Source organism: Vigna radiata, chromosome 6, assembly GCF_000741045.1.
Source record: "Vigna radiata var. radiata cultivar VC1973A chromosome 6, Vradiata_ver6, whole genome shotgun sequence".
Classification (NCBI taxonomy): Eukaryota; Viridiplantae; Streptophyta; class Magnoliopsida; order Fabales; family Fabaceae; genus Vigna; species Vigna radiata.
In genome coordinates, this window is record NC_028356.1 from 16,461,229 (window position 1) to 16,475,214 (window position 13,986).

Here is a 13,986-nt window from a genome sequence, read left to right on the forward strand (position 1 = left end):
TCTCAGCTTCCTTGCGAGTATGACTACCAATGTCATCATAAAACTTTTTTTTATCAGCGAGAATTTCAGAGAGAGTGAAACTTTTCGCGATCTGAAACATACTCCTGTTCAGTGCGGGCAACAGTTTATCAGAATAATCTATAGCTGTGTGTTTAAGTGGGTTTACCAGAATATCAGAGTGTGGTCGAGCCACTGCATGTAGTTCTATCTCTACAAGCTTCAAATCTTTAGTCACAAGGGTAAAACGTAAAATTAACTGTTGCTCTAACCTCAACGAGCCTAGCTATCTGAATGAACTGTAGCAGAAAATGATACCCTGGCTAGGTAGAAGGTTTCTTTAGTGCACCAATTAAAGACAATGGCATTATAATCCGATTCTATGATAAAAAAACTTTTAGAATAGGCTATGAAGATCATGACGGAAGAAATTTTATCCGAAGTTGAGACTTTTGAGAAAAATGATTTAAATCAAGACATGATGAGTTGGGAAGAGAACAGGGAAGAAAAGTAGAAGGAGTAGAGAAGAAGAATAGGAGGAGTAGGGAAGAAGAAAAGGAAAGAGTTACTCTGGCGACAGGAAAGGAAAAAATGAAAGGGATATTTATAATAAGAAGAAACCCTAACAGAAATTTTTGATTTGTTATGATTTTTATTATTATTATTATTATTTATATATTATATGATAATTAACATAATTTAATTTAATATTTTAATACAATTTAATATATCTTTGCCCTCTGCGTCTAAGGTTTTCGAAGAAACAAAAATAAAAAGAAAAGAAAGAGAAGAAGAAAAGAGAAATACGGAGAGAAGAGAAGAAAAATAGTAATGAGCCTATCCTTAATGACTCTGTCTCTCAGTCTTTGCTTATGGGTTTCATAGCTTAAGCCCAAAATTTAAATCTAATGCCAAAAAATATAAAACACAACAAATAACAAGAAGAAAAACAATTTTGTTTTCAATACCGAAAAACACAACCATCACACCACACATATCAGCAAACGAGATTCTATTAACTGATTATATAACCATTTAATATCATTTTAACTTATTCTTCATGCTAAAACTAATTAAACAACATGGTACTCTTATTATTTTATCTAAAACACAATATTCACATTTAAACGAAAAGTTCAAAGACCTCTACAAACAGGGTCTTACAAGAAGTAGTTAGTGCTTCTGAATTATTTGATTTATGTTTTATAAAATTTAAATTTTACTAAATTTTATAAAACTAATTTGTAAAATAAAATTGATAATTTTATATTTATTTGATGTGAACATACTCCCTTATATTAAGACATATATTTTGAATGTGTAACTAAATATCAACAATGGTATAATGATAAAACAAAATAAGTAAAATAATAAACTTAATAATAACACATTTCATTATAATAAGTAATACAACTTATATTTTACCATAACAACAATATTATTAAAAAAAGTATCACAAAATAATAATAAGTTCACTCAAAAATTAGATGGTAATGATTCGATTGAAAAATATGTAAATTTGGAATTCTTAATGACCAAAAATATTTGATAAATACTGTCAGAAATTTAAAATTTAATTAAGCTTAAATTTTATTATATAAAAGATTGAATTATTAAAATGATGGGTAAAGCAGGCCCAAAACTGGGAACCCTAAGCCTAATAAGAAAGATGCAGAGAATTGTGTTCATTGGCTTGTGCATGGGCGTAGGAAGAAGAATATTGAATGTGAAAACTCAATGTATTGTTGTAATTTAAGATATATAAAATTGTATTAAAATATTAAATTAAATTATGCTAATTATCATATAATATATAAATAATAATAATAATAATAATAAAAATCATAACAAATCAAAAATTTCTGTTAGGGTTTCTTCTTATTATAAATATCCCTTTCATTTTTTCCTTTCCTGNCGCCAGAGTAACTCTTTCCTTTTCTTCTTCCCTACTCCTCCTATTCTTCTTCTCTACTTCTTCCCTGTTCTCTTCCCAACTCATCATGTCTTGGTTTAAATCATTTTTCTCAAAAGTCTCCACTTCGGTTAAAATTTCTTCCGCCATGATCTTCATAGCCTATTCTAAAAGTTTTTTTATCATAGAACCGGATTATAATGCCATTGTCTTTAATTGGTTCACTAAAGAAACCTTCTACCTTAAGCCAGGGTATCATTTTCTGCTACCGTTCATTCAGATAGCTAGACTCGTTGAGGTGAGAGCAACAGTTAATTTTACGTTTTACCTTTGTGACTAAAGATTTTAAGCTTGTAGAGATAGAACGACATGCAATGGCTCGACCACACTCTGATATTCTGGTAAACCCACTTAAACACACAGCTATAGATTATTCCGATAAACTGTTGCCCGCACTGAACAAGAGTATGTTTCAGATCGCGAAAAGTTTCACTCTCTCTGAAATTCTCGCTGATAAAAAAAAGTTTTATGATGACATCGGTAGTCATACTCGCAAGGAAGCTGAGAAGTTAGGCATTTATCTTGATAGGATAGAATTGATTTCACTTCAATATCCTGAAGGATTTTTTATAAAATCCATGACTAAAGAGTTTTTTTATCACTCTAGTAAATTAAAATAGGGTTTTTCGGTTTTGTATGATGTTGGACTGGAAGGTAATGTGATTACTGTCACTTTAAGGTTTAATGCAGAGGANGATACTTGTTTTCCATATTTATTGGAGAAGTAATTTTGCATTTTATGTTTTCATCCATATTTATTGTTTTTCGCAAGTTTACATACCTAAATATAAATAAAAATGTATCTCAGCCTATTCTAACTAAATCAAAGTTATTACTTGACTTTTAAAGGAGAGAGAAGGAGAATAGATAATCAATGAAATATATTTCAGATGTTGCCTTGGGGCTTACAAAATTCATATGGATGACATGTATATAGATACATATTTTCTTTTCTGGAAGTCTAAGATTAATTGAATTAAGTTTCATTTTGTTAAATAGTATTCGGTTAAACAAATGAAAAGGTTTAGTGTTTGTTTTGGGCTATGAAAATTATATTTAGTTCAGACTTCAGTTTTTGGTGTATCTAGTCAAAGGGATCCCCACCCCCATAATTGCTTACATTTTTATTTGTATACCAAATACTTAGTCAATTTTCTCATTTTCAGAAAGTGTAATTTCTATACATTGATATGTTTGTGATAATTGAATGTACTGTTTTTGGGCTTTGGAAACATTGGAATGGATTTAGCAAAGTGTTTACAGCCATTTGGTGTACAAGTTATGGCTACAAAGCGAAGCTGGGCTTCATATGCACAAGACAATAGCAAATTAAGCAGAAGTATTTTCCTTTCCAATTGTTGTGGACCATAACATGTAATAAGCCTCATTTTTTCATGTATTTCATAACATGTTCTTTATTTTTGTTGAAGATGATGAGTGTGATCTTGTTGATGTTCTTTATTTCATAACATGCTATGTACACTCTATACAGAACTTTTAGCTAATTTATAGCAGTACGAAACATTGTTTTCTTCCNTATAAAAAGGCTAAACCTTTTAAAAGAAAGCTTAAAACATATTGTATGATACAGTGTTAGAGGGTATGATTTGGCTCCATGATTGAACTTGGAAGAAGAGTTTTCCCATGTCACTTATTAACCCCTACTCCACTTGTTCTATTAATTATTTGAGTTGAAAATTTATGAGACACGATGGGGTTGGTTCCATTTCTTTGTCATTTAGTTATATGCTAGANTCATAGTATACTACCCATGCTATGCAAACCAATGTCCACAATTTAGCAAGGAGATGGGCCATGNCTAACCTAACTCCCTCAAATGACCCTACATTGTATTTACATTACTGTTCCTAGCATAAATCAGCAACTCATTACAGTCAACAACAGTAACTTATTGTAATGCTTGGAAACTCATTCATAGTAGATCAATCACGAAAAACCTGTATAACTATGTCAAATCAAACACAGTTAACATTTAACAATTTATCTGTGCTGTGTTTTCGAATGCTGCTGAAAAATTGTCCTTCTTCATCCCAAGCTAGACGTTAATGTACGTGATCAATGCATTTGTGTTGGTGTGAGTTATAGTGGTGGGATTTGGATTTGGAGGGTGGGCTAGCATGACAAACTTCATCAAACAGGTTGACACATTGGATTTGGAGGGTGGGCTAGCATGGCAAACTTCATCAAACAGTGTCCCCCGCATAAATCATGAACTATATTTAGCTTATATAGGGATTGTTGTTTTGCAATTGGATTATGGCAACTCGTGTACAGCCTGCATATTTCTAATAATATCTTGGCTTTCGAATATAATAATTTTTTCCTCTTATTAGATCATATATGTTTTTTTCCTGGTGACTTAAGTTTGGTTGCATGGTGTTGCGTGTTTGGCTAGTAGTCAAAATTGGAAGCACAAGAAAAGAGAATCATGGAGTGTATGTATGTATGACTTGGAAAGTTTTAGAGTTTTGGTGGGAAATAATTGAGGATTTAGTAAAAGGCTCATTTGAGTTTGGTGTTTGTACCTTTCACCTTTGGCTATATGCTCTGCATCGCAGCCATTACTTATCAAGCTCAACATTATCTTAAAAGTTTCAAGAGTCTTGTTTAGAAATATAGAATCTTAAGGAACAGTAAAATTCTCTTCCAATTGTGTGGTAATGACATGATTTTTCTTTTGTTTCCATTTTTTTTTTCATATCATTGGATAGATATCAAAGGTTCTCATACTCATCAAATGGTATACATACACATGCACTTTAACAATGGTATAAATTTGATACACTGAACTAAATAAAAGTATATACTTTAAAATAATTATCCAATATAAGTTAGAAAATTTCAATACATAGAAGGAGTGTATAACTTTCTTATACGACTATATTCTAATAGTATTTCATTAAAGCATGGTAAAAAAACATTTTTAGAGACACTGTACCAAGGAAACATGTTGCAGATACAATAACAGAACTTTAACAGAAGTTGTCATAGGTGTGGCAGCAACCATATTTTTGCAATGGATAAATTGGGATATTTTCTTTTACTGTCAGAAATTTCAGCCAAGAGGAGTAGCATTTTGCAGTGTCTTTTTTTTTTTGTCTTCATGCGTTTGAGTTTTGGAGATTCCTAAAAATACAAAAATTAGTTGTAAACGTTACACTAGATTAAAGGAAGTTAACACCACCATTTACCACTGCTAAAAATGGGGTTATCAATGACTATCTAGTTAAAAAGAATCTCTGACTAGCGTGTGATTATAACAAACACTTGTCCCTTTCAGTTCCAACCAGTACAGTATGATTAGAAAAATGGCCTAGCATGTAATCGTAACCAGCAATGACAGTTCTCATAGATTCAGTACAAGTGAAGGATTGAGATACCAACTCCTATAACAAATCTTGTAACACCGAGTGCAACCAGCCCATGAAGGCAATTAGGAAAGATGTCACCAACTACAACAAGTAGAACATCTAAAAGATGACAAACCTCGATGATTACACAACAAAGGGCAAGGTCACATATAATAAAAACAGATCACATGACTATTTTCTGGGGAGAGAGGGTGTTAAAAGAGGAGGTAGGGAATCTACCTTATTTGAAGATTCCGCTGCATTGGTGTGGTTTAACCAAAACAGCAAAGCAACTGTGGGTCAAATCTGCAGCCTCCCATATATATATAGTTTTGGTTTATCTTTTTTGTGGTTTTTGTTTGGATGGAGACAGGGCTTCACCAACAACCAAGGGCCACACAGTGAAAGCCCAATGAACAAAAATGGAAGATTAAGATATAGGCTTTTTGTTGGATGAAAAATGTGATTAAAGCAAAAGCATCCACATTGAACCTACTAATCCGAAAACATAACGAACACAAATTATTCAGACTCTAACATGTGTGATGCAAGAAGAATGCATAGAAATAGAAGGTTAATTTGACTTGGCAGAGTTTTTACAAGAAGTGAAGTATTGAAGTTTTTGACTTGTCGGCCAAAGTGCAACTACCTTAACAATCTCACTAAGGTTCCTTGGGAACGTACTAAACGGAACTGAACTATAAACAATTATAGTTAACTATGAAACAATTCAAGTAAACTGAACTGAACTAAAAAATAGATCAAAAAAACTGAACTGAACTATTTTTTAGTTCAGTTACACTGCAATAGTTCAGTTAACTGCTTAAAACAGTTCTAGCATATTCAGATTGATCCAGAACAAAATATAACAAGGTTTCAACAACTAAACCAGTGTATCTAATTACTTTTATTACCTACTATAAAACAGTTTTATCCTAATGTGGCTATCCCATTAAATCATAAACAGATTTGGATTAAATCCTGAGAAGCTGCAAGGCACTAAATTATGGTCTTTACTTCAGTATTAACAGCAAACAAACTTTATCCCACCAGGTGATGCTTGTATATAAAAAAAACAACTTTCTCAAGTATTGAAATTGTCTATTCTTGATCTGCATACAAAATTAAGTTAATGTTAAATTGAGACCATTTATCAACGAGGTAATTATAATTAAAAGAAAATAATAATAAAGGTGAACATCTAGTATATTTTAACTTAATTTCAATTATTGGAAATTTCAATTACTAGATACACTATGACATCGAAGGAGGTGGCCACATCACCAGCGCATATAAAACCATTTTCTGTGTCAACATGATTAAACATAGAATGGTGTAAATAATTTACTGACCCATATTTATTAAGTAAATTAGTCAACAATACATAACATACTGACTATAGCTCAGATGGATAATAGTAAGATCAACACGTCAAGGGATAAAATGAAACTAATTATTCAAGTTGACACCTTTTGTGTTCACGGAGACCCAAATGGGTTTATAACCGAAATTAGGGGAAAGGTTCAATGTGTTTCGGAAGAAGATTTGGATAAAAAGGAGACACAGCTAGAGAAGCAGGAGATGATGAAAGAAAAATGCTATCTTTGCTTTCCTACATTGCCATTCGTTCCCAAGGAACCTTACGATGTGATTGATACTGATTATGACAATTTCCTGATCTAAGACTGAACTCCCCTATTGAGCTTAATCCTTTCACTAGTGTATTTGACACTTTGAAGAAGCTTGTTGAGCTTTAGTTTAAGTAGTAACTATGTTTTGCACTGTCCCACGAATCTCCAAAACTCAAACGCATGAAGACAAAAAATAAAAAAGACACTGCAAAATGCTACTTCTCTTGGCTGAAATTTTTGACAGTAAAAGAAAATATCCCAACTTATCCATTGCAAAAATATGGTTGCTGCCACACCTATGGCAACTTCTGTTAAAGTTCTGTTATTGTATCTGCAACATGTTTCCTTGGTACAGTGTCTCTAAAAATGTTTTTTTTACCATGCTTTAATGAAATACTATTAGAATATAGTTGTATAAGAAAGTTATACACTCCTTCTATGTATTGAAATTTTCTAACTTATATTGGATAATTATTTTAAAGTATATACTTTTATTTAGTTCAGTGTATCAAATTTATACCATTGTTAAAGTGCATGTGTATGTATACCATTTGATGAGTATGAGAACCTTTGATATCTATCCAATGATACGAAAAAAAAAATGGAAACAAAAGAAAAATCATGTCATTACCACACAATTGGAAGAGAATTTTACTGTTCCTTAAGATTCTATATTTCTAAACAAGACTCTTGAAACTTTTAAGATAATGTTGAGCTTGATAAGTAATGGCTGCGATGCAGAGCATATAGCCAAAGGTGAAAGGTACAAACACCAAACTCAAATGAGCCTTTTACTAAATCCTCAATTATTTCCCACCAAAACTCTAAAACTTTCCAAGTCATACATACATACACTCCATGATTCCCTTTTCTTGTGCTTCCAATTTTGACTACTAGCCAAACACGCAACACCATGCAACCAAACTTAAGTCACCAGGAAAAAAACATATATGATCTAATAAGAGGAAAAAATTATTATATTCGAAAGCCAAGATATTATTAGAAATATGCAGGCTGTACACGAGTTGCCATAATCCAATTGCAAAACAACAATCCCTATATAAGCTAAATATAGTTCATGATTTATGCGGGGGACACTGGTTGATGAAGTTTGCCATGCTAGCCCACTCTCCAAATCCAAATCCCACCACTAATGTGTCAACATGTTTGATGAAGTTTGTCATGCTAGCCCACCCTCCAAATCCAAATCCCACCACTATAACCCACACCACCACAAATGCATTGATCACGTACATTAACGTCCAGCTTATATTAGTTAAGATGTTTTAAAAATGTTCCAACAGGTTTGGCTTATATTTACTGAGGCAACATACTGAAAGGAAGTTCAGAAAATGGCTAGTGAATATAATTATCTCCAATTGTTTAAAGCACAGTTCAGAACTTTTGGTTTATGTAATTAGCATGTTCATACTGGAATTTTTAAATAGAATACCCTGGCCCTGGCCGTGCATTATTAGGACTCAAATGTTAGGAATCACCTATTTAAATATGAATATATTGTTCTGCTTCTCTCAACTATCACTGTTCCTATTACTTATCTAATCAAGCTATCACTGTTCCTATTAGTTATCTAATCAAGAAAAGTATCTGTTGGAATATTTTAATAAAAACAGAATTTGCTTAAGGAAGAGCAGGTGATGATAATCTTATTTAAACAGAAACATTACAATTTATAAAACATAAGAATAACTTTCCACTAATAACATGGTTCTAGAAATAAGCCATGAAAATAGGAATAACAAATCAACTCAAATTGACTCCTTAAAACTAGGAAAACAATAACAACTAAAAATAACAAATTCTGAATATAAACATGTTTTAGTCTTGAAAAGTTGTTCGACATTCTCTTTCTGCTACAACATTTCATGATTATACAAATTGATAACTCAGCTGAAATATGAAATTATAAACCATTTCAAAATATATAATATTATTAAATAACAAATTGTGAGAAATCCATGACTCATCTAGCGCCTATCAGCATGCAAAATATGACAAGATTGTTAAGAGTAAGAAACTCTTATATTTTGAAATTTGGATACAGCAGCAACCATCTCCCAACTTTTACAGAAGCACAATAACCGGTAGCTCCCACATGAGCCAAATTCCTTAATTTTGTTTTAAATTATGGAAGTTGGGAACAATTATTGATGTCTTGCATAATGATAAATGTTGAACTTTAACTGGTTAAGGAAAGAAAAATTACTCACACCGATTCTTGTTGTAGATTGTCATATGCACTCAATGAATTTGACCAAGGAGGCGGTTCAATAGCTGGCTTTGGTTGATGCTGGAAAGGGTTCTCCCTTGATGCATTCTTGGAAAAAATCTGCTTCATCTCGTGAACCTTGGTACTCTGGAGCATACATTCACATGCACAATATTAATTACAAGGATAAGTATTAGTCAACTCTATTTTTTTTTTCATATTCTATCTTTTGTATTTTTGGATCTATGCATGGTCTCTATTTTGTATTTTTAAAAAGTTTACTCGTTACAATTTTTCTGCATGGTCTAACATTTGTACTTTTTTACGTGAAAGCATGAGATGGAAGTGGAAAGTAAAACTTCCTGTATTCGAAGAGGCGGATCCACTGAATCACTAATAGACAATCACGAAAACAAAAATCATTTCAAAAACTTATTTAACATTTTCTTAATCTTTAAAAACTAACGTAATTACAATTAAGACCTTTCTGGAACTTGTTCATTCGAACGAGAACCCCTGATGAAGTCCAAGCTTACGGTGGATTAATATATAAACTTTATTTTTTGAAGTCAGCATGTAAAGCATTCTTACGAAGTGCTAAATAAATAATTAAAGAATTAAAATTATAATAAATTTTATTAACTTGTAGGGTAAAAACAACTATAAAAAAGATGGATTAAATATTAAAATTGTCAAGAAAATACTAAACTGGCAATCTTAACTTTAAGTATCCACTATATCAGTAAACATAGAAACTGATCATTTCATTTTTATTATTGACAGAAGTAATTACATGTACTTTAACTATAGTATAAAGTCTGCATGTTATCAACGAGTGAAGTCTTATTCAATAAATTATAAGCAAAATAGTCTAAGTTATTTTCTAATATGTAACAAAATTTCAAGATTTCATGCATTTCAAATCAGAGTTCGTCCTTCCTACAACTTAGTCATGCATTTCCAATCATGGTAATGGGATCCAAAATAATAAACATTAGTTGTCTGCATATAATAGGCAACATAAATTTGGTTTCCACATCTCACTACACTAAGCAACAAATGGACAACATAGTCTAATCTCAATTTTCTTTTCAAATTGCAGTGTTTTGGCATCTTAGAATTCTTTTTAAATCATAAAATTCAGGAAGTGGCCGATAAGGAATTGATTTGTTTGCACTAAATCAATTAACTAACTGTATCCCTGTCAAAGGAAGCCCGGCATGAAGCTGAAGAGCAACATCACCAACATTATGCAGGATAATAAACAGGCAAGAAAAGTATCAGATTTGACGGGAGTTCATTGGTCCTCTCTCTTTTCTCTCAATCAATATATATTCAATGATAGCATATATAATTCAGAAAAATAAATTACAAAAACAATTTAAGCATAGGGAAAATGACTTTTTGTGGATTCAGATACTTCAGAGAAAGGGCAAATGTGAAAATATTAGCAGACAATCATGTAAGTCTAAAATTATAAAAAATAATAAAAAAGATTTTCCATTTCAAAGATATTAGTGACCTTACATTCCAGGATCTGTTTACATTCTGCTGGGACCTAGATAGGTGCTTTTAATCCAACCGTGGTTAACAGGAAAAGTTCATTCCATTGGAATTCATAAGTTATTCAATAGTTTCAATTTGAAATAAGTTATTCAAGGTATCAAAAGATAATATATACCAAAAGTATTGACATTTACCCATCTCACAAGATCTTGTACATGCATTATGAGGCTAACTTCAATAAAAAGAAAAATACGTAAATCATGGAAGTAAGTTCATCTGAGATGGTAAACACGCCTTTTTCATACAAGATATGAACTTATTGTTTATAATACCAGCCTGAAAAACATCATATCCAAGTAAACCAGCAGCATTTAATGAAAAAAAGTTTATTATGCTTAGTTCATAGAATGTACAAAACCTTCTAGAAAAAAAAAAGGAAGAACTAGATGTGAAGTTTTTAAGCACAAACAGATTCATGTTAATATTGTTAGAAAAAAAAAAACAAGACTTTCTTAATAATAGCACATATATCTAGACGAAAAAGGGAGAAGAAAGATAGGATTAAAAAATATACAAACAAAACCTTTTTTGTTTACCCATTTGTCAACATCTACATCAACCATCTACCATAGTTTTAAAAAAAACATAGGTTTCCACCAATCTCAAACTTTAATAAAAAAGCAAATAGGGAATCAAAGTGGACTGAAACTAACTAAAACTAAATAAATGAAGGACTGCACAAGGCACCACCGTTTCATTGTTTAATTAGACAGCAAACAACAATGTCAGCCTTCCTAGTAAAGTCATATATATCTTCATGACTACCCTTCACATCAACAAGATCACACTCATCATCTTCAACAAAAAATAAAGAACATGCTATGAAATACATGAAAAAATGAGGCTTATTACATGTTAGTCCACAACAATTGGAAAGGAAAATACTTCTGCTTAATTTGCTAGCATCTAATGCATATGAAGCTCAGCTACGCTTTGTAGCCATAACTTGTACATCAAATGGCTGTAAACACTTTGCTAAATCCATTCCAATGTTTCCAAAGCCCAAAATGAATATCTACATTATTCCATTATCAAATCAATTCTACTGGTTTTCCTCCTATTCTGTTTTATTCTGACTCACTCACTATCCAAACTATAACAAATTACAAAGCTTTGTCAATCCAAATTAATGTGATAAAGTTCATTTAACCATGATCTAATGTAAACACAGAAAATAACCAAATGATCTAACATGTCGTGCCACCACATTATTGACCACATTATTGAGACATAAATGTTGTGTTAAGGTTTGATAATGACTCACCTTATGCTTTATCCCTAGTGAGAACAACCTCTAACAAGGCCACGTCATCGATAGCGATGTAAAACTCTTCGGCACGACGGATTAAACCGTCGCGGACGAGGGCAGAGATCCAAGAATTATCGTGAGAAATTCCTCTGCTTTGACTTGAGAAATAACGTCCGGAAGCATCTCGTTGACGATGGTGACAAATTCCTGAGACATAGTGTCTTTGATCACCTCCCTGACTATGTCAGGAAAAGTTTTCTTATCATAGGCCTTCTTAACAATGAGGGAGAGTTTTGTGATGTCGGGGTGAAAAAGGATGTGTAATCGGATGTCGGCCATTTGAAGGTCTTTGGTGGTTGTCTTATTTGGTGATAGCATCGACGGACATCAAAGATATGAAACTTTTCGATCCAAGGAATCCGGAAATGAATTCCCGCATCAATCGTGTCTTCGAGAACACCTCGATAACGGTTGACAACCACCGCACGATGGCCAACATCGACACTGTTCAGGGATGAGAGCGCGGTGGTTGCCACGCCCAGGCAGAAGGTCGTGCGGGCCAGACTCTTCATGCGAAAGAGGATGCTTTCCATGGAGAACTTTAGGGTTTTGTTACGGAGATGAAGAGGATGGAGAACTTTAGGATTTTGTTACGGAGATGGAAAGGATGGAGAACTTTAGGGTTTTGTTACCGAGATCGAGAGGATTAATTTGAATAGATTTAAATGTGAAGTTTTTTTCTTTAAAGATTTGAAAGTAAATATATTTAATCCATATGTGTTAAACCCCATTAGAGTTCGTTATATTTTTTAATAATCATTAGTTTTTTTCCAATATAAAATGAAAATGGGAAAAACGTTCTTAAACGTGTGATACATATTATAAATATATTAATATTTAATTTTAATTATAAATATTATATTTAAAAAAATTAATTAAATATATTGCAATTAAAAAATTAATATAATAACGACAAATAAATTAATAAATGATTAAATGTTTTTGTTGAATAATTTTAGATGTTAAACATATTGAATAAAATAAGCGATATTTGTGAAAAAAAATATATGGTATATTATTTGTAATAAATAATTACAATTTTTATATGATAAATACTTAAATATTTAGAAGTTATTGAATTATAAATGATAAGTATTTTTTATTTGATTTGAACTTAATGTTGCATGATAAAGAGTAAGAAAAAAATGATAAACTTAAATAAGTTATACATATGGATAAAGTTTATGATCTGAATTTTATATAACCAACCTATATATTAAGATAGAATTGAAAAACAGAAAAAGGTTAAACTATTTTCGTAGTTTTTATTTTTGTTGTACTTTAAAATTGAAAAATTTACTCAATTGGTTATTATCGGCTTTAACGAGTTAAGTTTTTGATGACCTAAGACATTAACGTGATAAGTTTATTATACGTGACATCAACCTAGGTTGTTAAGTGGAATTTTATTATATTATACATTTAAAAATTAGGTTTTTTGATAATTGAAACCTAAATTAGGATTCATCACCTTCAACCTTACATTTCATCATTTTCAACCCTAGCGATTGATGCTCAGGGTTCATCACGAAATTAGGGTTCCTAAAATCCAATTTTTTTTTTAAATATAAAATTAAGCACCACCAAATTCTAAATTAGGGGTTTATCAAAATCAACCTAATGAAGACTAGCTTTTTCAGCACTATTTAAGATCCAACATTCAGCACATCAACAAGAGCTTCAATTTTCTCCAAGTTTGGCAACGATTGCTCAGTGAAAGCAACCTTAACCACTTCTTTCACAGCCACCGTTGCAACCCCATTACCCCTGTATTTGGAACCGATAACATAACCAATATATAAATGTTGCACATATAAAAATGTTGGCAACACTGTAGCTTGCAGAAGAGAGACGTTGGCACCAGTTGCGAAAATCTCCAAGACAAACTTGGAAGCATGGCTTGCAGTCCA

General features: G+C 31.8%; 1 long non-coding RNA gene across 3 annotated transcripts in view; it reads right to left on the reverse strand.

The window, feature by feature from the left end:
• The window catches only part of LOC106765148, an 18,811-nt gene extending 6,070 nt beyond the window's left edge, over window positions 1–12,741 (reverse strand). The window contains exons 1-2 of one of the 3 annotated variants that reach the window (XR_002668200.1): window positions 12,032–12,741; window positions 9,203–9,348 (exon numbers count right to left, since the gene is read on the reverse strand). This is a non-coding gene — a long non-coding RNA (uncharacterized LOC106765148). The remainder of the gene's footprint in view (window positions 1–9,202; window positions 9,349–12,031) is intronic. The other 2 variants (XR_001376014.2, XR_002668199.1) reach the window with 2 other exon arrangements.
• Between the last annotated feature and the right edge of the window lie 1,245 nt (window positions 12,742–13,986).